Below are 22,829 nucleotides of genomic sequence, written 5' to 3'. Positions count from 1 at the left end.
TGCCACGACCATAAGAGGCGACGGGGATGAGGTCAGCACACGCGATGCCACGACCATGAGAGGCGATGGGGATGAGGTCGCTCGTGGGCTCCGGCTCAGGAGTAGGGTGAATGACCTCTCGCCACGTGGTGTCAGACGCCAACCCTAACAACGTATAAATAACTGTCTGTGCGAGCTTATACGGCGGCCGCGTGTCATATTTAAAAAAGCGAGGCAAGGTACTGGGGAACTACTTGTCACCAACACAAACAATCACCGACGATTACGATACTTCCTAATGTGAAATTTGAGCGCAGCTTTATACGTGTTTTCCTTTCGCGATATATTGGCTGGCGTGGACAATCTTTCTCGCGCGGCACGTTACAAACGCAGCGAAGTGTCGCGTGACTGCATCGCTAATCAGGAGATCGCGCGAGGCAGCACGTGGGTGACGCGTCAGCGCGATTCACAGCAGTCAGCGCAGACAGGCCTCCACTCATGCAGCGCTTTGCTGAACAGACGATGCCGCGCTACTCTGGCGCGATCTCGTATCCATCGTCGCCGCAGAGTTCGTCTTGCATGGCACTACGCTTTTCTTTTCCCGCTTTTGCCATACCCTTCTCCTCCGCTTACCGCATTATGGTTCCGCTGCACCTTCCTCCTCCGCTTTCGTTCTCGCGCTATCTTCGCTGTCGCCTTTTTTTCATCTCCCGCTGCGCTCCGCGTTCTCTCTCATCCTTCGCTGCGCCCATTCGCTCGCTTACGAGGTATGATGCCGACGCTGACACTTGCTGCAGGAACGGGCGCCTAAGAGCTGCGCTCTAAAAGGTTGCGAATCCGGGTCCAGGAGGGTAACAAAGAGAGCGAAATGCCCAACAGCGGAAGCGCCTGTGCTGACGCTGTTGACGGCCGGCGACCTAGTTACGGCGCCTGTGAAGATGAACAGAGGCTGCGTTGGTGAAGCTCCAGATGCTGAATGATGCCTGCGTGTTACACACACAGTGCTAATTAACACTTCTAAAAGGCAGTTGGTAGGTTGTTGAGAGAGAAAGAGAGAGAAACTTTAATGGCACAAAAACGCCAAACGCCGGATGCCTGGGAGCAAGAATGATGAGTTCAATATAAAACCGGAAAAACCGACGATGTTTTCCATTGACTTGAACAACTGATTCAGCCGCTGTTGTTTTGTCAGTGTCAAAGAACACTCGTCAACACTGGAATGATTATCTTCGGATAGCTTCATATCACACTAGTTCACAAATCAATCGCTCGCTCTCAGTGCCTGGCGCGTCTTTCTTTATTTCTTCCTCTTATTTTATTTTATTCAGTAGGCAAAGTGTTTAATGCAGTTTATGGTGATGGTCGGGAAAACTCAAATCGATGTATGTATGTATGTATGTATGTATGTATGTATGTATGTATGTATGTATGTATGTATGTATGTATGTATGTATGTATGTATGCATGCATGCATGCATGCATGCATGCATGCATGTATGTATGTATGTATGTATGTATGTATGTATGTATGTATGTATGTATGTATGTATGTATGTATGTATGTATGTTTAAATTACCTTCAAGGTCAAAATAAATTGCAGAAGGGAGTGATTAGAAAAGATTGTTCTGAATAATGTGTTATAAATGGGAAACGAGATGTCGCGGTAAGTTACTCAGAAGTTTAGAAAAGCACACAGGTGTAACGAGAAAAACATAGGGCAGGCTTAATAATTAATTATACAATATTTAACGATGTAAAAACACACATTAATAGAAGTTACCATAAATACCTACTTTATAATGCAATGTGAGCTAATACTTGCACAAATACATCGGGATTTTCAATAGTGGCTAGTGTTGCAGGAAGGGGATTCAATCCGCTGTATGTTGTTATCGTATAAATCGTAGATAAATGGGAAGTTAAGCTACATTAGAGTTGGCTATTTCAAGTTACAGTCAAGAAATTCAGATAAGCCCTTTCCCCGTATAACACTTGCATACATACCACAAACATACTAAGACTACAAAATCTTTAATAGAGGTAAACGTATATAAGTGGCAGACAACTTAAAAATGAAGTCACCAATAATGTGGAATGCCAACTTTATCAACGTGATTAAGTGTTTCTTATGATGTACTGTGGGAAAATGATTAATTGTCTGTGCAGGTCATGGTGCATATAAAACCTACAAAAAAGAACTACGGCGATTTGCTAGGTTTGTTAGCTTTGTGCAGTACTGAAGGTATGATGGTAAGCAGAGAGTATTGATCTAACAGAATTTAGATCAGCGTGAGTGGCTTAAGTTTACTTGCAATTTAAGCACGGGTAAGAGTTTCGTATAGAAGTTTAAATGAAATAGATCATTTGTAATAGATTAAGTTTAATGTACCTGGACACGGTTGCTAGCGTAGTTAATGACGTACCGAATGAGAGTATTCCAAGACAGGTTGGATGCAATGAGTACCCCAATATATTTATATGATGACAGAGTTACTAGCGGGACACTGGTCCGATTACGTAGACAAGTAGGTTTAGTTTCTGTATGGATTCGCATAAATTGATACTTATTCAGATTTCATTCCATTAGCCATGTTTTGCAGTAATAGGAAACAGCGTTAAGATCACACTGAATAATAGCGAGCTCATCGTCCAAAGTTATTTCGGGAAATATTACGCAATAACCAGCGAATAAATTGCTCTGAGATAAATAAGAAAAAGAAGCTCATCAAAGACAGAACTCTGCAGTACGCCGGGGTGCCCCGCGCAGGTCGCAGGCTTAATTGATTTAAGTATGCAGTTTTGCGTGCCAAACTTACGGTCTATATTTGGGGGACTCCGGATCATGTTCCACCACCTGGTGCTCTTTAACGTGCACAAAAATGCACAGGCGGTTTTTTCTTTTCATGTTTTTTTTTTTTTGCATTTGGCCTTCATAGAAATGCGACCGCCGTGGCCGGTATTTGAACCACCGCCTTCACCGGGTTAGCATCGCAACGAAGACGCCACTACGCCACCACGGCTGGTGTCAGAGGCTTAGAGACCTTAGCCGAGACGAATTAAGAGTGGTCGAAAAGAAACCATTCTATTCATGTTATTTAATTTGCTAAAGAAGATGAAGTCCGCTAGTGATGATTTTTCAAGAATAACATAAAGTTTGTGGGTGAACGATATTAGCTGTGGGAGCACAAGTATGGTTTGCGAAAACTGTGTGTTGGTGCAGCGACGAAGGAGTTAGATTCCAAAACTTGGAGAGGTGAGATAACAAGGTGTACGAAGATCTTACGTGGAATGCTACAGTAAGGGATGTGGGGTGCAATCGAAGATCGCTGTTAGAAACGCACGTTAGGTTAGCATTCAGTTTCGCCTCACGCGATTGGCCTAGGCCGCGCCGAGTCGTCAGCCGCGCGAGAACCACGATCTCCGATCGCTCCTATGGGCTCATAATTAATAGCGCAATGATCATCACCTAATTTTAAAAAAAATGGAATCATCTTTCTGGTGTTCTAGTCGCATGGTAACGAACTTCCAATAAGTGATTGCTCGAAAATTACGGTTAGTATTGTCGAAGAATAACCTGCCACGCCTTTAAAAAATTTGTCATTATGTCGGGACCAGATTCTTAGAACGGCTTCAAAGGTTTTAACACATTTTCCACACCATGATCATTATTCGTTAGTGTAAACATTAGACTATATACTTGTAACAGTATGAGGGAAGCGGTGATGTGTTTTCAGTAAGGCGAAAATTTTAAGATAGGAAAATTAAGAAGAAAAAGGGTTTCATGTGCGTGGATGGCGGGACGCAGCCATGTTAGGTTATACCGACGGTGTCAGGCTTATAAGTGTCAATAACGAATGGTAAAGAAAATCGCGTTTATTTAAAACACTACGAATATTGGCAAAATGAATTGACAGATCATAAAGCCTACGTCCAGTGCCCCTCCTCCCCCATCTTTCCTCTTGCAGTTTTCTGGGTTCTAATACGCACCGTATCGGAAAACTAAGGGCATGCCAATGATGGCGGGTTAAGGTTAGTTCCCGTTGGTGTCCTTACTGCACCAGTTACGTCATCATACATGAAGTGTTTTTCTGTAGTAAGTGTTTATAGCTAATGTCTGATACTGTAGCTTGAAAGGGCGTGTTCCTGACTGAGTATTAGTGACGTAAACTCTTTGCGAATGGCGTGTTTAGATAGCTGGAAGTCTTCACTCCCAGTAATGCACTTCTCCTTTAATTTACTTGCATAGCCGGTACAGACTCCGCTGTATTAGAACTTGAGAATTTAAACATTATGGGGTACGACATTTGTTAGACGCACAGGATCCCAAGCGATGTGCGTGCTCGATTGCTCCGTCAGGCTGTGAGCAAGACAGGTCGCATAAGTGTTGAAGCTGCGTTTTGGCGGAGATTTGCGCAGATTCGCGCTAATGGAGTACACAGTACAACAGTACCCTACTGCGACAGGACTAATCCTCAAGATCACTGAGTTCGTGTTGAAAGGTGTGTCAAGCCGAGAGACCTAAATCATAAGGGTTCTACTGCAATCCAAAGATCTTGAGATCCTGGCCTCACAGTTCATTAGCCCAGAAAGCAGTTCGAGCGCTTCTTCACTGCCTGAAGGGAACAGACACCCTGCACCTCACTTAGTGCATGTGAAAGTGCGGTATAGACTCATGTTTTCTCTCTCTCTCTCTCTTTCACTCCCCATTCCCCTCCCCACGTGTAGGGTAACAAACTGGACTCAGTCTGGTCAACCTTCCTGCCTTTCCTTCTTCCCTTCTCTCTCTCTCTACTGGAACCATATAAGCCATACCAGATTGTTGATTGAGTTCGTTTTTTTCTTCCAGGTCGTCCAGGCTTTTCTGGATAGTACTCATCTTAGTTTGTGTCCCTTTTTTATAGGTTTTGATCTTTTCGACATTTGCAGCTAACTCGGCTTGGCTTTCAGCGAGCTTACTTATGTATCTGCGTACTAGCAGATCCATAAGTAAGTGAAACATAATACTAATCTGCTCAGATGGATTATCAGGCAAGGTAACTATTTCAACAATCTGCCGGGATTCAGGGTTAGACGAATTAACTATCCTTGGAGGGCCGGGAGTAAGCTCGACATCCCCGCTCGGCACAGGGCATAGAATGTGTTACGTCGATAGAATTGATGTGGATTGGCCAGCACGTGATGACGTCACGGTTCAGAAAGGGTTTCGAGCAAACAGATCAAAGGCCGCAAGCACCATAAGCGAGGGAAAAAAATGACACCGCATCTACTGGATTGGAAAGCTAATTCTATGGGCCAGGAGGGCAGTCTCAACTACGAAACCTTGCGACACAGCTTTCCCGAAGCAACGATACTATAACACACCTCATCAAATCAAACGATTGTTGCAACCAAGTGCTGCGTTCCGAGATAGCGACCTACTGCATTTTCATCTTGCCAAGTGGGAAGATTGTGTCTGGACATTTAAAAAAAATTAAAAGACAGCAATTGCGGAAGAACGGGTAGTCGACAAGAAGAGCACGAAACATCGGCTTGCTGCACCGCTTCAATAGTGCTCATAGAGACACGAAGTGAAGCTAAAGAAAGGAAAGAGTATGACCCACAAGCGACACTTCTCCATGGTTTAACTAGATATAGCTGTCCCTCCTGGGAGCTTTACACTACAAAAATGACAAAAATACGAGGTGTGCCGAAGCGTATAGCTGAAATATTTGCGTAGACTGCGCCAAGCTTTCTTCTCTCTCTCTCTCTCTTTCACAGGAATGACCTTAAGTTTCACGCGGCCGACAAAATGAAAGTAGCTACCTACATTGATGATTTAATAGAACTCCGTGCTATCCGATGGCTAAATTTCTCTGTATGGGATATTTCACGCATGATACTTGAAATCGCGAAAGCTCGGCAACAAATCAAGCCACTTGGGTTGTCTTGTATACGCTAATTCGTCTTCACAGCAACTCGTTTGACAGCAACTGTTTCTATTCAAGGAAAAGATTCAATAATAATAATATTTGGGGTTTTACGTGCTAAAACCACTTTCTGATTATGAGGCACGCCGTAGTGGAGGACTCCGGAAATTTTTGACCACCTGGGGTTCTTTAACGTGCGCCTAAATCTAAGCACAAGGGTGTTTTCGCATTTCGCCCCCATCGAAATGCGGCCGCCGTGGCCGGGATTCGAAAAGATTCAAGATGCAGATTCGCTTACCTCTTAAGAATTGTTATTTACCAGAGAAACATAATTACAGACTGCAGTGCTTCGCGAAAAGATTCAAGATGCAGATTCGCGAAGCACTGCAGTCTGTAATTATGTTTCTCTGGTAAATAACAATTCTTAAGAGGTAAGCGATGGGTGACTCGAAAATTAACGACATTGACAGAAAGGCGGCAGCAGATAGCTTTGCACCCGAGTACACCCACATTTTTTTGCGTTTTTAATAAATTACCTGATCTCGAGAAGAAACGTCATGGTTACTTCCCACGCAAAAGCCTTTTGCTTCAATATTTCCTTTTAAATATTTCACAAGCGCGTAGCGTTGGTTGCTAAAAAAGGGAGGAATCACACTACGAATAGCAACATAACGCCCCGACCAGAGAGATTTCGTAATGAGTCGCTCAGGGAAAGAGTAATAGCCAGAACGAAAGGGTTAATGTTTCCACCTTGCGCAAAGTAGGGACGATAAAAAAAAAAGAACCCAATATATGCATTCTAATCGGCGCGCTAACGTTCGGCGGCGAGGGCCGGTTTGTCAGGAAAGTTGCGAAACTCTGAACAGAAGTCCGGCGCATCGGCGCTGAAAACAGAGCGCGTAAATCTTGCGCCAGAGGCCCATCCATTGATTAAAAAAAAAAAAAAAATGTTGCGACGCTACGACGGCCGACGTGTCCAGGCGGCAAAAGTCGGCTTCGCCTGCTTGCTCGCATGGGGAGCCGTCGCTGGACAAAGCAGGCAGAAGATGGAAAGTGGGTGTACTGAGGGCGTCTTCGAGTTCACATTCATTACGCAGCTAATTGCCCTGTTAATACAGTCACCAGGCCATGGCGAATTCACGGGACGCAGACGCAGCGCAGTGTTCTAATTACGGTGTTGGTGGTGCGTGCGCGTGGGCGTGCACTCAGGAGGGAGATTACGTGCACTTGGTTAGTTTGGCCGGTCCGAGGCTTACGGGCGGAAAGGAACGAGTGCGGCCTGCCAGAGATGCGAGCATCACGGTCGTCGGAAGCCTTCATATCTCCGTTAGAGCAGGAGAAGTGCTAGCTACATTTTTTGTCTGGTTTTCTTGACACGCCGTGCTCATGGTGCTCTTGTGAAAGACGAGCGGCTGGAGGTAGAGGGAGTGGTTCCTGGACGCAGCATCCGCTTCGTAGGCCGAGCCTTTGGCCCTCAAACGGAGCCCGGGACCAACAGATTCGAGTTTATTTTATTCGATGAATAAAGTGTTTTCGCTCTCTCCATGCCGTCTACAATCACGCCGGCAGATCGTTTAAGCAGGCTGCTTTGTTCGTAAACCTTTGAAGGTGAATTCGAAGCGGCGAACAACACATTTGTAAAGCTCGAACGTCGATATTTTGAAAGACTGGTGTTTTGTTGTTTTTCCGAGAAACAAAAAACATAGCAGAGAGCTCTGATATGCACGCTCCTCTGCTCTGCAGCTTAAAAACGAAGCCAAGCAGCGTAGCGACTTGGACATTGTTGAGACGCGTTATTTTGACACTGACCCTTTGAAAGATTACGGCAGATGAATTCCTTAGAAATACAGACGCTTGCTGCACTTTTATAGCTCGAAAGCATCCCGCAGGTGGGTACCCCTTCAGTACATGCTGTCCCTCCATGAAAGTTACAGGCTATATTGTGACCGTTTCGCGCGTAAGGCGGGCCGAGCATCGACTCACGCGCGCACTGAGGGAAAGCTGCAACGCCTGGAATAATTTGCGTCAAAAGCTGGAAAGCATGGCAAATTGCTATTGAACGTTGTGTTTAATAGGAGTTGTATTAATACTCTCTTAACTGTCTCGGAGCAGAATATGATGGTAAATGCCTTCAAATGGTATATGATGTACGCTCAAGAAATGTAAAATAAGATTACGTGCTTGGGATTTAACTGCCAAAATCACAATATATGTGTATATATATATATATATATATATATATATATATATATATATATATATATATATATATATATATATATATATATATATATATATATATCGAGAGAGAGAGAGCTATAGATAGATAGATAGATAGATAGATAGATAGATAGATAGATAGATAGATAGATAGATAGATAGATAGATAGATAGATAGATATGCAACTGATGGTGATCTGTTCCGAACCACCGCTGCACTTCGCTCCTCTAATAGGCAGGACGTGCGTCGAGTGAGCTCCTGCACCACACTTTACAATGTGCTGAACATGGCTTAAATGATGGGCCCGGGACTTCATATAGGTTCGACGTAATGCTAACGCACTTGTCTCGCATTTACTTCTAAATCACCAGTGATTTTTTGTTTTTTTTTGTTTTGCGACGGGATCCCACATGATAACGTGATATATTATGTATGGGGTGAATGGATGTTTTCTGTGACAGTGATAGGGTAAAAGAAGCATCACTTACCATAAAGTGTGAATCTGTCTACAGTGCGAAACTACGGCACGGCGCTTTTGTAGCGGCTGCCATACGGCATGCTAATGTACTTGTTAAGGGCTATTTCAGTGTTTTAGAACTGGTTGAGGAAAATACGGACTGTGGGTTGTGAGATATCGCTATGTCCTCATTAAACATTGTTAGATTTCTTCTTATAGTAAAGATCTTCACTATGCCTGTTTGCCAAACTGTCAACGCTTATTCAACTGTCACACCAAGCGGCTCCCATATGCTGCTTGTTACGCAAAATAGAAAAAAAATGGACTATAATATTAATTGATACGTTTTCAAAGCATCCTAGGCGAAATACACTTAGTGAGGATTACGTTACGCGTAAAGGTATTCGCATTTTTTAAATGACATGACAGCATTCGGCAAGCTATTCCCAGGCTTCCGTTCAATGTTGTTGTTGTTTTGCGTACAGTTAAAAATGCATCATGAGAAACTATGCAGAACGTCGAGCATGTTTCGCGAAACTTCTCGCCACGTCCATGGTGCATTTGGCAGTAGAAATGGGGAGCGCAGCGCGGCACTGCCTTACCGTGCGAAAGTGATCGATTGGAGCTAAAGTGGAACTGATTTCGCAATAAGCTTCTGGTAAATGTTGAATCGTGGAGCTGCGATGTTGTTGTGGAGCCTGCGATGTTCACCTGCAATACCTACTTGCGATATCTGCATTCCATGTGCACCCACAGGCGGCACATGGCGGCGTGTGTACGTGCCATGAAGGCGCTTTCAATCTTCATGCGATACACAGGTCTGGACGAAATACTACGAAGACCTTCAAATCAGATGACTCTATGTATGTAGAGGAAATGTACACGTGGGTATGTTTCGGCCCTGTTATTTCATGCTTCATCTCGTTCTTTCATCTTCCCTCCCTTTCTTCGTATCTACCGTTACTATGCTTCTGTCTCCTAATTTCTGAAGAGTAGGCAGGCGTTGTACCCCTTCGGATGACAGTTGCCAGCCTGCTCCTCGCTTTCCATTTCTTTTCAAGTGTATATATGTTTTCAAAACAAATAATAATAATAATAATAATAATAATAATAATAATAATAATAATAATAATAATAATAATAATAATAATAATCACATTCATCTTGAGTAGCGCGTGCTTTATCAGGGTGCCTGCTACTCGTATACCTCTTCTCTTTCTGCAAGCAACTGGTAATAAAAGCCTGCAAGGGTGTCGTGTTCAACGAACTGAGTACTGCCTTTGCAAAGAAGAAAGGTTTTGTGTTGGGTCCTTCATTTAGTTCCTTCCTACAAACCGCAAACTCTGATCATTCCTAGTTACGGACAGGCTTTCGGTGCTGAATTTCTGGCAAAGATTAGCATTGTCACCACCACGTTGCACGATAACTATCATAGGGAATGCTGAAGGTTCTTGAAAAATCATGACTCACAAACCCATAGCACCAGTTGTGTAATATATCAAAAGCCAAGACAATTTTGGCAATCCATTTACCTGGATTACGGTACCTCGACAATAAATGAGAAAAGAGATGCACCATGAGAACGAAAAATAAAAGTCGCTGAGCGAATATTGTACCTACAACGTAAAAAATTAATCGCTTACAAGAGAAGCTGACAAGATTACAGAGCATCCTGTTCAAGCAGCTTACTATAGAAAGGACGCAGCGCGGGCCAAGCACATGCCGGTGAGGTGGACCCTCGACATTGCTATATTTTCCACCGCTGTCCGTTGCGTCGCTCTTAGGCACGCTCGAACGGTGCAGTCACCTAATGCGAACAATGGAATCTCACCGACGCCTCTCAGCGACTTTGTTTCATTCTCGCCCACATCTTACTGCCCACGATTTCCCTGCTCAGCCAAACTTAAGTCATTCGTAAGCAAAGTCCTCGTTCCGGTACACGAGAATAGCGGTCGGCCAGTGTTCGCGAAATAATGAGGAACGAAATAATAATGAAAAAAAAGAACTACTGAAAGACGACATCCCTCCCACGTTTCGTTTCGCCAAAACATCAAGGCCTGCGGTGGAGGCAGAACTGAACCAATTATATAAAGGGGACGACGGAGCTCGGACAGAAACGTATGGATTACGCGAGCCCAAGCGGATCAGAGCACTGTTGAAGGGGATCCAGCCGAGCGCGCGCGCTTACAGCGAGCGTCTGTCAGTCGACACTCGTAGGACTTGGTCTCGGCTCAGCGGTAACGAGACGCAAGGCGGCCGCTCCGCTCGGCCGTATGACGGTCTCGCCGCCTAAAATGGCAGCGGTCTGGACCTGCGCGTGTTACTTCATCCGAGCTTCGAGAAACGCTAGCACCACGTGTCAGAGTGATTCTCGTTTGTTTTATTTGATTTGATTCGATTCTTATATGATTTCTGGCTACCGTTTCGTTAACTGCATGCCTTGCTGCCTGGATTAGTGGTCCATTCCCTTTTTTTTCTTTTGTATTCCTTTTTAACTCTTCCCAGTCTCGCTGCGTAGCTCTCTGTAGCTATTCGTTCGTCTGTTCTTTTTCGCGAAGTTGAGAAATCAGCATTGCGGGATGCGGTTGGTATCCGAACGATGTTCTCAGTATTCGCTTCTTTTCAGTCGCTGATGTTATATGCTTGAAATATTTCTTGTTTTCTCGCGGTGCTTTCTTAAATAAAGGTGATTTTTTTTTGTCGGGGTGGTTTTTCGCTTATACCTCGAGCAAATGCGTATTTAAGCAGGGTAGGTCTCTTCGTAAGCTTATTGTTAGATACGCTCCTGAAGCTTCTTTCCAGAGAACCCGTGTAGTCAAGCATTAGTATCGTGCATACGTAAAATGAGGGATTTTCGTTGATAAAATTTGTCACTCGTATTAGTGCCTACAAAATTCTTCGTCTTTGGGAACTAATATGTGGGCCGGAATAATGTAACAATTTCGTTCAATCCTATTCTTTTTCGTGCCTCATATTTGCACAGATTGGAGAAACGCCTGCATTATGGCGAGATTCGACTAGTCCTGAACGGTGAAAATAACGTGAATAGAACATTATCAGAATATAATAAAACAGGCCGGAAGGAGCTGCTACTTTCTACTGGTCATATTGCTTTGCCCAAAGTAACACGGATAAAGATTTTAACGTTTGAACCAACACGTTAGCTAAAGGACATCGAAGACTAAGTGTCCATCCTTCGAGCCACGTTTATAACATATTTCCAACCAAATCAATTCAGCCATGGTTCTCACTGCTTAAGCTGGTTTGGTCCTTTTCGTGAGTTTTTTCCCCAATGTGCTTTCTCCTGCCTGCATAATGCGGTCCCCAACATCCGGCTTTGCTTGGCGCCAGGTTGTTTTAGCCCTTGAGCCCTACCTTGGATTCACCCGGTGGGTGGTAGCTCGTACATGCGGTCATCGATCTTCGAGCTCTCATGTCGTCGCTATGGACAAAATTGAAAATCCTCACTTCAAGAACGACAAAGTCTATGTGCACTTGAGCCATGTTAGGTCTCAGCAATAATACAATGACTGAGGTTTTACAGCGAAGCTGTATATGGCTAGGTTGTGAAAAATGTTGCGCGCGTCTTTCGAGCCGTGTAGATCGAGAATTTTTGCCCGTACGTGGGCCGATCCCGAAGATAGTGCAATACCGGTCCGACCCGCGGCGGAGTTCAAGCAGGCTTTAAGCACTCCACCAACTTCCAAAATAAATTTAATATCTTAGGTCCAAATACAACCCGTATCAGATATCAAACTGATAAGACATGACAAACACTTTGACCCGTGTCGGTCACGTCTACGTTCGCACCGCCCTCTTTTTGTCGGCGCTCGAAGCGCTTGCGTATCTCCATTCCATCTGCTTTCCCGTGGTGGCAGTCCCGTAAGCGTGCTGCACGCCAGGACCGCAAGGCGGAAAAAAATACGGACGGTCAATGTGGCCCCGATCACGCAAACTTGGAACGTTTCACCGTAGCAACGGCCAGGTTTCAGAGGGAGTTTGTGGGGAACCAAGTTTGTGTGGCCTGTGCTGAGTGGGACCACCTGTGGTTTTCGAGTGACCTTACAACCATTACTGGACTACGGGGCGTCGACCAACACACGATCGCCTTCGCTACGTGTGCCCTCGGAGTGCGGTGAGGTGCGTGTCTGTTCTACGTGCCGGGATTCGTTAGTAAAAGGTGTCGTGCCACGGTTTGCAACAATACGTGGGTATGTATAACCCCGGTGCCTCATCATCTTCCGAGGCTCAACATCGTGGAGGCGCGACTTGTCGCCCCTCGCCTTCCACTTATGTACGTAAGGCATTTGACGCACGGCAATGGACAGTCTGCCATTAAGGGGCCCACATAGACAGCTTCGCTGGTCATCCACCTTCATAGAGTGGAATGGCACTGAATTTCTTGTTTTTTTTGTACAGTACTTTTCTTGTCATATTGACGACACTGTCGTTGGTATTATCGTACCCCGCAGCACTTCAATATACTAGCAAGGCCTATATTTCTCGGTGACACCTTTGCGATGTCGATTGCGGTAGTCCACACCCATCTTCGTTCGCGGAGAGAGAGATAAAACTTTGTTATGTCCTTGATGGGGTTCAGGGGTGGCGGGGGTCGGGAGACTAACCCCCAATCCCCCCTTCCTCAGACGGCGGCCAGTCCTTGCTTTCTGGCGGCGTCTTCGGCCATCCGGACGGCCCAGAGCTGCTCCTCTGGGTCCAAGCTGAGCAGCAATGTCTCCCACTGCTCGGCCGTTAGAAAAAGTTAGAAAAAGTCAAAGGTATGTACCAACAGGCCCAGCACCAGACTCTTCTACGTTATCTCTCGAAAAGGAAGGCACCTGCTGTGAATAGGTAAGGAGCCCAGCAATGTGGCGCTAGACAGCATTGTGACACGTCACCTGACCCCGTCACAGTGGATGGAACTAGCGTTATGCGTCCATATAGTCAGCGTTCGTCTCCATAGTCGAACAGCCGAGATCCAAGTTGAGCATCTGTGTTAAAGAACTCCAATTTTTCTCATCGCCGCAAATACACTGGTTATTCTCCTCTATTTAGACAGCCCACTAGTCACAGCTCCGAAAAGACGTCTCACACGATTGCCAATCGTTCAAGACAAAGCTACGAAGCCGCATTTTTCAGGTTATGGTGCTAATCAGCTGCTGGTACCTCTGCTATTTGCTTCGCTGAGAGCCATTTTCAGCTTATTACCTGGGTCGTGACCGCTGATTGAAGCTCATGAAGGTTCTGCTTGCAATAGAACCAATACTGCAGCAGCCTAATACAGTAGTGCCCAGATAGAACAAAGTCATGAATAATGAATTTCAAAATGTAGCGATTCTACTGTCAAGTGTGATTCGCTGAAGTTAGAATTAGACAACTTTCGCAGGCTTATTCATGAGCTAAACTTGTATGTTTAAGCGATTTCTGAGGTACATGCTAGTTCTCATTTTAGGTTGTCTGATCCCGTCACTTATAGCTTTATTCGAACAGGTTAAGTCAGACATGTACGCAAGGCCCTAACCTGCTGTTTCACATAATCACCGCAAGCGAATGTTCCTGAATATGCGGCTCAGGTTCGGGTTCAAACAAAAAATCTAAACATTGAAAGTGTCTATTTTCAGCCTAAAAAGCGAGTACCGACTGCAGTGTGAAGTTAACCTCGCTATCCTGTCTTTGAGTGACATGCGGGGTCTTTAACGCGCATCACAGCCTTTGGCGAAGCGTGAAGAGCTCGAGGGAAGCGTTTGGATGGGCGAAGGCCCAAGTAACGAGAAACTCACCCTCCCAGAAGTTCAGATAAGTCTCCATGGTAGATAGCAACATTCGCCGAGGAATTCTGTGAATGTATGAGCTCGTAAATGTGCCTGGCAAATTTGTACGCTTCGTGATTCGTTCCACGAAACGAAGCCTTGCGCATATGAAGTTAACACACTTCCAGTGGCTCACGAAGTGAAGAAATCTTAATGTGTCGCCTGCAAATTGTCGTTTCTCTTTTTTTTCTTTTTACGAATGACCTGAATGGGGGACAGTGCCAATTAGAACACATGTACTACAGCAGAAACTTTAGAGCACCTAATGCGTGACTGCCCATATATAAAGATCAGAGGCTTGCGCCTCGAACCTCTATAGGCAAATCAGGTTACAGGCTTTTTATTTAAGACAAGATCTTGGGACCGTGGCCTCCCGCGCCTGCAATGTACAAAGGCAAAGAGGTGCCGCTACTTGCGGCCGCTTGTGTCGAACAAAGCGACAAACCCATCAGCATGAGTGCGCGTGCTTAGTGGGAACATCTCCTATCTCCCGCTACTCATGTGTTAGTCCATTTCCTCCTTTGCTAATAAAGGGTAAATTACCAGGCTCAGTTTGGTTAACCTCCCTGGTCTTTCTCTTATGACTTCGCTCTCTCTCACTCCCGCTGTTCATATACACCCTCTTCGTGCCAATATATTAGCGTCAAACTCTACGAAACACACAATGGCAGATTAATTTTGTGCACTAACAGAACATTCCAGCTGGTGCTATGTCTTTTGAGCTATTCGCTCTGAGTGTAAGCACTGAGAGAGACACTGTGAAGTAGCAGCTTAATGAATGTCATGACTCAACCAACGCTAGTGTAGTATCGCCAGTTACAGTCTGCGTTTATAGTCTGGAGGCACATCAACTCATGAATAGCAGATGAACGATATCTTTGAGCATACGCGTACAAGTATATGCCAATGAAAAAAAAATATGAAGGAAGGTTCATCAAAGGAAAAATTGTCACCCACTTGAATGTCGCACGAATCTATAAAGTAAACCCATATGGTTTCCTCATTAACAGCTTCACAGTTGACGAAAAATTCGTTCCGGTCGTTGTGCTTCGAATTGTCGATTAATTTGCTCTCGCGCTGCGATCTCCTAGCCTCCTAATTTGCTCATATGGCAAAACGACCACCCAGGAAAGGCGTTGGTCCCGGGCTCGAATGCCACACCAGAACGAATTTTTCCTCAATTACGAAGCTTTGTTTCTGAGAAACCCGCGTGAGCGTTTCCTTTGTCGCTTCGGGCTACATGCAGATGGATAATTTTTTTTTCTATTCGCGGACCTTCCTCCACCTTCCGGGATTCCGCAGTACTGATTTGCGAAGTATATGCTATAATCGCTGCATTCCGTCAGTGCTCATCTATGGGCTCCAAACACAGAGGTGAACAAATAACCTCGAAAACGACCTCCGCACCGCACAACAAGCGACAGAAAGGAAAGTGATAGGCGCGTCGTTAAAAGCCAGAAAGACAAGCTAGAATTCTGGCTTGTTCGTATATTCTTGTTGAGATTGAGCTAATTAGGTAGAATTGCACAGGTTATATAATGCTTCGAACAGATAACCAGTGGTTTTAAAGAGATAGAGAGAGAGCTGAATCAGATACGGTTGGCATGGAGGCCAACCGGAAGATAAATATGCAATTTGCTATCTTGCACTGGGGAAGGGGTAAGGGGAGACCGAAAGATAAAGAACACACACACATACAGACATGAACACTATAACGTAAAACTATTCCAATCTGTTTTCATTCCAATCTCTTGACGTCAAATTTAAGCAACGACAGAAGCAAGTATTGAGTAGTAACCCGCAGTGTTGTTTGAAAAGCCCAGTCAAGCGCGCTTCTCGTTTATAGAGTGCCATTTCCTTTTGCTTTCAAAGTGAACAGCATTGCCTACATTTAGTACTTTTTCGTATCTAATTGGCTGAGAAGAGGCAAAGAGCACGCTCAAATGGGAAGAGCTTTTATGGGGCCAAGCCAGCACATTGTTATGATCGGCCGTTTACCCCGCGACAAACATCGGTCACGGATAATGTGATAATAGGGAACGGGCCGACGACGTCGTCAAAGCTATCTCCAACTGCGATGAATAATGGCTAATAGTTGGGCACAGCCAGGAGGGATTTGGGAAATTAGCGAGGCGACAATCTTTCACCTGTCAGCCACTCAAACTGGCGCGTCCACGCCGTAGACGGGGTCAGTGTGCCATACCTCCCCCTTGTTCGTGCCCAGTGATGTGCGTGTGTTTTGGACAAATCGCCCTTCGGACAGCGAGGGAAATAAACATCCGGATTGGTGGGACCTGATGTCATCCGCATCCTGATGCCTGATTTGAGGGAAGGCTACTGAACACTGAGAATGCAGGGAATAAAAAGAGAGACAGACGCTTGAAGTAATCGGCTTCTACAACTTCTTCATTAACCTATTTTGCGGTACTTCTTTGAAACTCTCGTAAATATGTAATATAAACTTGTGTGTAAAACGTCTTCGACATCGCGCCCAGCCCAACGTTCCCTTACTCCTCCACGATGAAATGATATACCACGTCTTCGGATCCCCCGTCGCAACAACATTGAAAGTAGACAAGCGGACAAGGAGGGTGGTGCTGGTGCCTGCGATTGGTCCGCTTCCCCTTCCTTAGCTTGCGGTGGCTGGTCGAAAGTCGCGGCGCCAAAAACGGAAGGTTAAAAATGCCGCTAAAACGGATCCTCAGCAAAGTAGAGTGGGCAGAGCGATGACGTATATGCGCCGAGAGGCCTCGACAACGTTATACTGCCACGCAAACTCTTTTATTATATGCAAATAAATTCATGCTGCCCGACAGCTCCGAGTAGCCAGTGCCACAGCGATCGGCGAGCAGCCATCTTTTATTCCTTTCGGAACGTTGCAGTCCCCGGATATTCAGAAAAATGTTCAGTTTTGTCCGGCATTTTAATGCATCTTTATTGCGTACACGTCACTCTGACGCGGTCAAACGATGCCTTTTCCGTTAATGGCGAAAGAGGCGTCTAATCAGAAATTACTATTTTTCTTTCTTTCGTTCGCTGTAATCATTCATAATCGGTGTGCACATATAATATCAGATGGGGCGTTTTCGGTGTTTTCATCATTTCGTGCGACAGGCAGGTGCAGTGGGTGGTGGGTCGAAATTTTTTTTACCAATCGTGGAGCGCTGATTGCATAATTGGAATAAAAAGTTTGAAATGGCGTTAAGTTATAGCGCCCTTGGTGTGAAGACCTCATTAGCCGGCACTCTGTAGTGTCCCAAACAGCGATGAGCATTCCTTGGACGCTTCCCACGAGGTAGTCCTTTCATCAGCGCGCACCAAGATGGCGACGGGGCCCGACATAGAGTGTGACGCGCATACAAAGGAGCTTACTTCGAGACGACAACAGCCGCCACCCTCCATAGAAGCGGTAACTACTTTGAAGGCCACTCTACCTGAACCTGACTCTGACAAGCGGACCGTCAGGGAGAGCCCACTAATAGATAAAAGGGGCGAACGTCAAGAACTTCCGTGGGAACGGCGTCGACATGAGGTTCCCAGTTTGCGACGTCGTTGCCTCGTATGCGGGGGCAATCGCGCAACGTTGGAGGCGGAGTCCGGCAGAACGGTGCAACGTCATAGGCGGAATTTTGCGAACGATTCGACAATTATGATTGGCCCAGACAGAATCATCAGATTCCCTAGTCAGGTCACATAAGTAAGACGACCATTTTAAAAGCGGACACCTTTGGTGAAGTGTGTATCTTAACGTATGCGGGACGTGGGTCCTGAAGTATCCTGATGTGTGCTCAGACATGTAGTGAGCTCAGACATTTAACGTATTCCTACATGAAGTGGGTTTCCATATCCTTAGCCAGTGTAGAGAAGAAGAAGAAACTTTAGTAAAGAATAGTCCGGCAGTTCTTGATGTGGTGGCCTCAGGTGACGGCTCGAAGTTCTTGGACTCGAGCGGCATCTTTGGCTTGCCGGACGGCCCAGAGCTGGTCTGCCAGCTCTGAACTTCTGATAGCCGCCTCCCAGCGGCGGCGTAGCCAGTGTAAATAATGTAAAATAAACCCCTTATATTTGACTCCTACTCCTACTCATCACTGTGGCTGGGGAACTCCTGGCCTAAACGCTACTTCGAAGCGCAAAAACTCTAAGAACGTCTGCTCAGAAAGCGGCCGGTCGTCGAGCTGGATTGCCTTCACGGCATTTTCGTGAGCCCTCCTAGCAGCTTCATCGACATGTTCGTTCCCCATGATGCTACAGTGGCCTGGGAGCCACCGAAAAGTGTTGTCATTTTTCTGCTAGCTGCCTTATTTCCAGCACAAATTGATCTTGCTTTCCACGACGTAGAGCGGATAGCAGACAATGCGGGTCTGCCTTCGAATCGGTAAACATGCTTATCTTCGTGGTAAATCTTCACGAATCCAGCGAAGTTCACTGCAAAGTGCAGCAAGCTCCGCAGCAGTCGATGTTGTCTGGTGAGAGGTTTTAAACTGAATGGTAACGGCATTTTAGGGGAAGGTCACATCTGCAGATCCGTCCACAGTTGTCGAACCATCAGTGTAAATGTGAAGATGGTCTTTGTAGTATGTCTTGTGCAGCATGAGTAGAGATAGCTGCTTACGGGCTGGAGACGAGAATCCTACTTCGGTTCAAATTCCTGGAACCGAGAGTCGAACTTGTGGGCGAACGAAATGTCATGGAGGTGATAGCAGCCTCTCAGCATCCGTATACTCTCTAGGGACGAAGTAAAGGTACGCCGATAGCGCCGATAGGTCGGTATTTCGGCATTGCGGCGAGGTGATGGAAAGGGGCACGAGCAATGTGTCTGATGTGTGCTCTGAGCACTTCCAGTGTCATATGAGTTGTGACTCGGTAACCTTGAGCTATCGCAGTTGTTTCGGCTGTCGGTTTGCAGCGCGGCAATCCGAAACAAACCCTGAGTGTCTGCGCCTGAACACTCTCGATTGTGCGGCTGTTGCTTCTGCAGGTATTGCTCAGTAAAGGTAAGGTGTACCATCAAACACCCGAGAAACAGCGCCCTGTAGAGTTGTAACATAGCGTGTACTGACATACACTACGTTTTCCCTCCAAGGAAATTGAAAAGGTGCGAAATGGCTGTTAGACATCTCTTCAGGTAGGCACATGGCGACTCCAACTGAGGTCTCGATCAATGATCACCGCTAAGAATCTGTGCGCCCTGGCGCAACTTTGCCCAGTGATAGATATGGCGTAGGACGTCATTGCCTTCCGCGCATATTTGTACGCGCTTTGTTCGTGCTTGTCTCTCTTTTTTTTCTATCTCCCCCTTAAACTGTGTTTCTTTTTTTATCCCCCTTAACCCTTCCCCCTGCGCAGGGTAGCCAGCCGGAACTAACTCTGGTTAACCTATCTGCTTTTCTCAGCATTATTTGCTCTCTCTCTCTTTGTCAGGTCAAATCTGGAGGCCTTGTTCGCTAAGATACCCCGATATTGAAGCCGCAGATTTTTGAAGCCTCGCGCGCACTTGAGGACGTGTTACGCCTGACATCCACACGTCGATGTCATGGGTGTACATTGATATCTGGATAGCACTTGGTGCATTCTACAAAAGCGACAAGAAGTTTGAATAGTGTGGGTTTCAAGACGCCACCTTGTGGAACACCACGTTGTGTGTAGTGCTGAGAGATCGGACTGTCACCGGTCTGCACAAAAAAGGACATCATGTGTAAATAGTTGCGGGTCCACCGGTGCACACAACCACCAAGGCCAACTGATTCAATAGCAGCAAGTATGGCGCCATGAGCAACATTATCATAAGCTCCTTTTACGTCCAGAAGCATAGTGACAGATAACCATTTACATCTCTTTTGTGTTGAACGTAAGTGACCAGAGCGATGGCATTATAACGGACTCGCCAGTGGGCTCTGAATGTAACATCCCTGAAGACCTGCAACATGTTCTGTGCTACTGCTACCACGCGTCAGAGAGAGAGTCTCTGACTGCACCTTCAACGAGACTCGAGCTTGGCACTATAGCACATTCTCGGCAAATGGCAAAGCACCAACCTCTGCGTTACGCGCCATGGAAGCGCTGCTGACGTTCTTGCTGGCCACCAGCCTTCACGAAACTTTGTAAATATCTCTATAATGTGTAATGTGTGTGTGTGTGTGTGTGTTTTAAGCGCTGTTAAGTGTTTATCACTGTGTATATCATAATCATCACCCAAGACCTGGAGTAGCATGCCAGGCGAACAACCCGGCTAACATCTCCAGCATATCATTAAAGCCCGTTTCTGTCTCTCTCTCTCTCTCTATCAATGGAGCAGTGGAGACGTCAAAAAATCGGGCATAGCGTTTGGTGAAACTTTGTAGTGTTCCAGGTACCACTCCAATCTGGCAAGGACCATGCGTTCCGTCACCTTCCCTGCGTAACTAGCCAGCGCGATTGGCGGTATGACGTGAGCTTTACCGGTGACTTGCCAGGTTTGAAGAGTGGCACCAGAATGCTTGTGTTCCATTCTTGAGGAACGTTTCCATTCCGCCTGGATTTATTGAATATATCCAGCAACGCATTCAGTGCTCGCTCACCCAGCTGGCGCAAGATGCGGTACGATTATACCATCTGGTCCAGGCGACGAAGACCGATTACACAAAGCAAGAGCCACATGGAGGTCCTCGGTAGTGAAAGGCAGGTCCATGCATGAATCGCGTGAATGCGGCATGATGCTATCTGTACCAAGGGTGCCTGTGCACGTTTACTGACTTGCAATCTTATGGCAGAAATCTTCCGCTACCTCGACGTCCTCTCGACGTTGGAAAAGCGCTAGGGCTCTGAATGACACGCGTTGTTCTGGAAATACACGTAGGCCTCACACAGTTCTCCATATATGAGAAAGAGGGTTTCGGGGATCTAGGGATTCACAAAATTTTGGCCACCGTTGTGGCTCGTTTGTCCATTCGGCGCTGGATCAGAAGGAGCAGCGCTCTGTTCCTTCTTCTGTCCAACTTGGTTTGTTTCTTCCTTTCCCTGTTGCGCTGTGCCAGTTTTAGAATGCAATACCAACTTACCCAAATCTCAACCATGGAGCATGTAGGTAAGCTCCTGACGAATAAACACAACGACCTTGCTTCTATTACGATTGGAGAAAAGACATAAAACCAAGTTTACACATAAAAAGCAAAGAAATATAACGCTAATACCAAAATACCAAAACACAGGAGATGCGCGAGGCCCCATTTCGACTTGTTTCGCTCATCTATCCCGAACATTAATCAGCACTTTTCTTCATAAAGCTTCTTGTTCGAAACCAGACCGAGCCAATGATCTTAGACCTGCGAGGAATGTTTGACTTATAGTGAATTTCCCTTGTTCAAGCAAGCCGGCCATGAATCGATGCACTGCGGCGCTTAAATTACCCCCGTTCATCTTATCAGCCGTCAATTTCCCCAGCCACAATTAACAACGTTGCACGTTACAACTCCTTATTTTTTTTTTAGCTTGAACGAGAGAAGTCCCCATTAAGTTGTGGACCGAGATTGAGAGGAATTCTTGCATGTCAGCTGTGTTCTCTGCGTCTGTGTCATTTTTTCTCCTTGTTTGCACTTTTCGCATGCTAAATAGTGTAACATAAGAACAGCAAAAATAACCTTGAGGAAAGAAATTTTGCAAACTATGGCCGTCGTTCCGTCCCTGTCGCTGTATCTCACAGCTCTTGCGCTCGAGCCTTCGCAATTAAGGATTCGCTCCAGGAGGTACACAAAGCGCGCGTTTTTCAAGTGAGGTTTAGTAAAGAATGTCGAGGCCGGGAGGGGGAGGGGGATTGTTGGGCACGGTGGAGGCATGCGATCGATGCATCAAGCTCAAAGAATCGGCTCTACAGGTCTGATAAATGGCCGGCGGCAGCTATTCGCGAAGCTGAACGAAGTTAAGTTATTATTCACGCTTTAAAGAGAAGAAAAATGCGGTTGTCAAAGTGTAGCTTGTGCGCTCTGTACTTAATTCATCACCATACGGAGAGTCTGAGAAGCCAAGGCACCAACAATGTGCTCCCCCCCAAAGGGCAATAGTGGGCCGAAGGCCGTTGTATGTATAATATAAAAATAGAAACGGAGAATCCATTGTTTGTGTGAGTGTAGGAGTAGGAACGGTATATGTGTGGAGGGACAGTAACAAGACATGAGGGACGCTTTCCGTCGGTTAGGAGTTCACGGTCTTATTTTCGCTGACACGTTAGTGGATTCCAGAGAATTAATCAAGCGGACGCAGTCCAAACATATACAGTATAGAAAGTGAACAATAAAAGAATGATACGCATAATTAGTTTCGGAGACGAGTGCTAAGAAGATGGGTAGTGCTCATTGATGTTCAAGGACGCAACTGATAGGACAGGAATTAAGATATGATGGGTGGCGCTGTTCAGCGCCAAACAAACTGTAGTATGAAGATTGGTTGCGGCAAATTGAGGAGAAACAATGGGCGGCGAGAG

At 45.9% G+C, this 22,829-nt stretch overlaps 1 protein-coding gene and 1 pseudogene across 1 annotated transcript in view; both read right to left on the bottom strand.

The window, feature by feature from the left end:
• Nucleotides 1-22,829, bottom strand: part of LOC142566838 (uncharacterized) — a 285,430-nt gene that overhangs the window by 236,051 nt on the left and 26,550 nt on the right. The window lies entirely within an intron of this gene.
• Nucleotides 12,183-12,357, bottom strand: LOC142567920 (U2 spliceosomal RNA; annotated as a pseudogene).

This window comes from Dermacentor variabilis, chromosome 1, assembly GCF_050947875.1.
Source record: "Dermacentor variabilis isolate Ectoservices chromosome 1, ASM5094787v1, whole genome shotgun sequence".
Lineage (NCBI taxonomy): Eukaryota > Metazoa > Arthropoda > Arachnida > Ixodida > Ixodidae > Dermacentor > Dermacentor variabilis.
The sequence above is the reverse complement of the archived record's forward strand: the minus strand, read 5'-3'. Positions and strand labels throughout refer to the sequence as shown.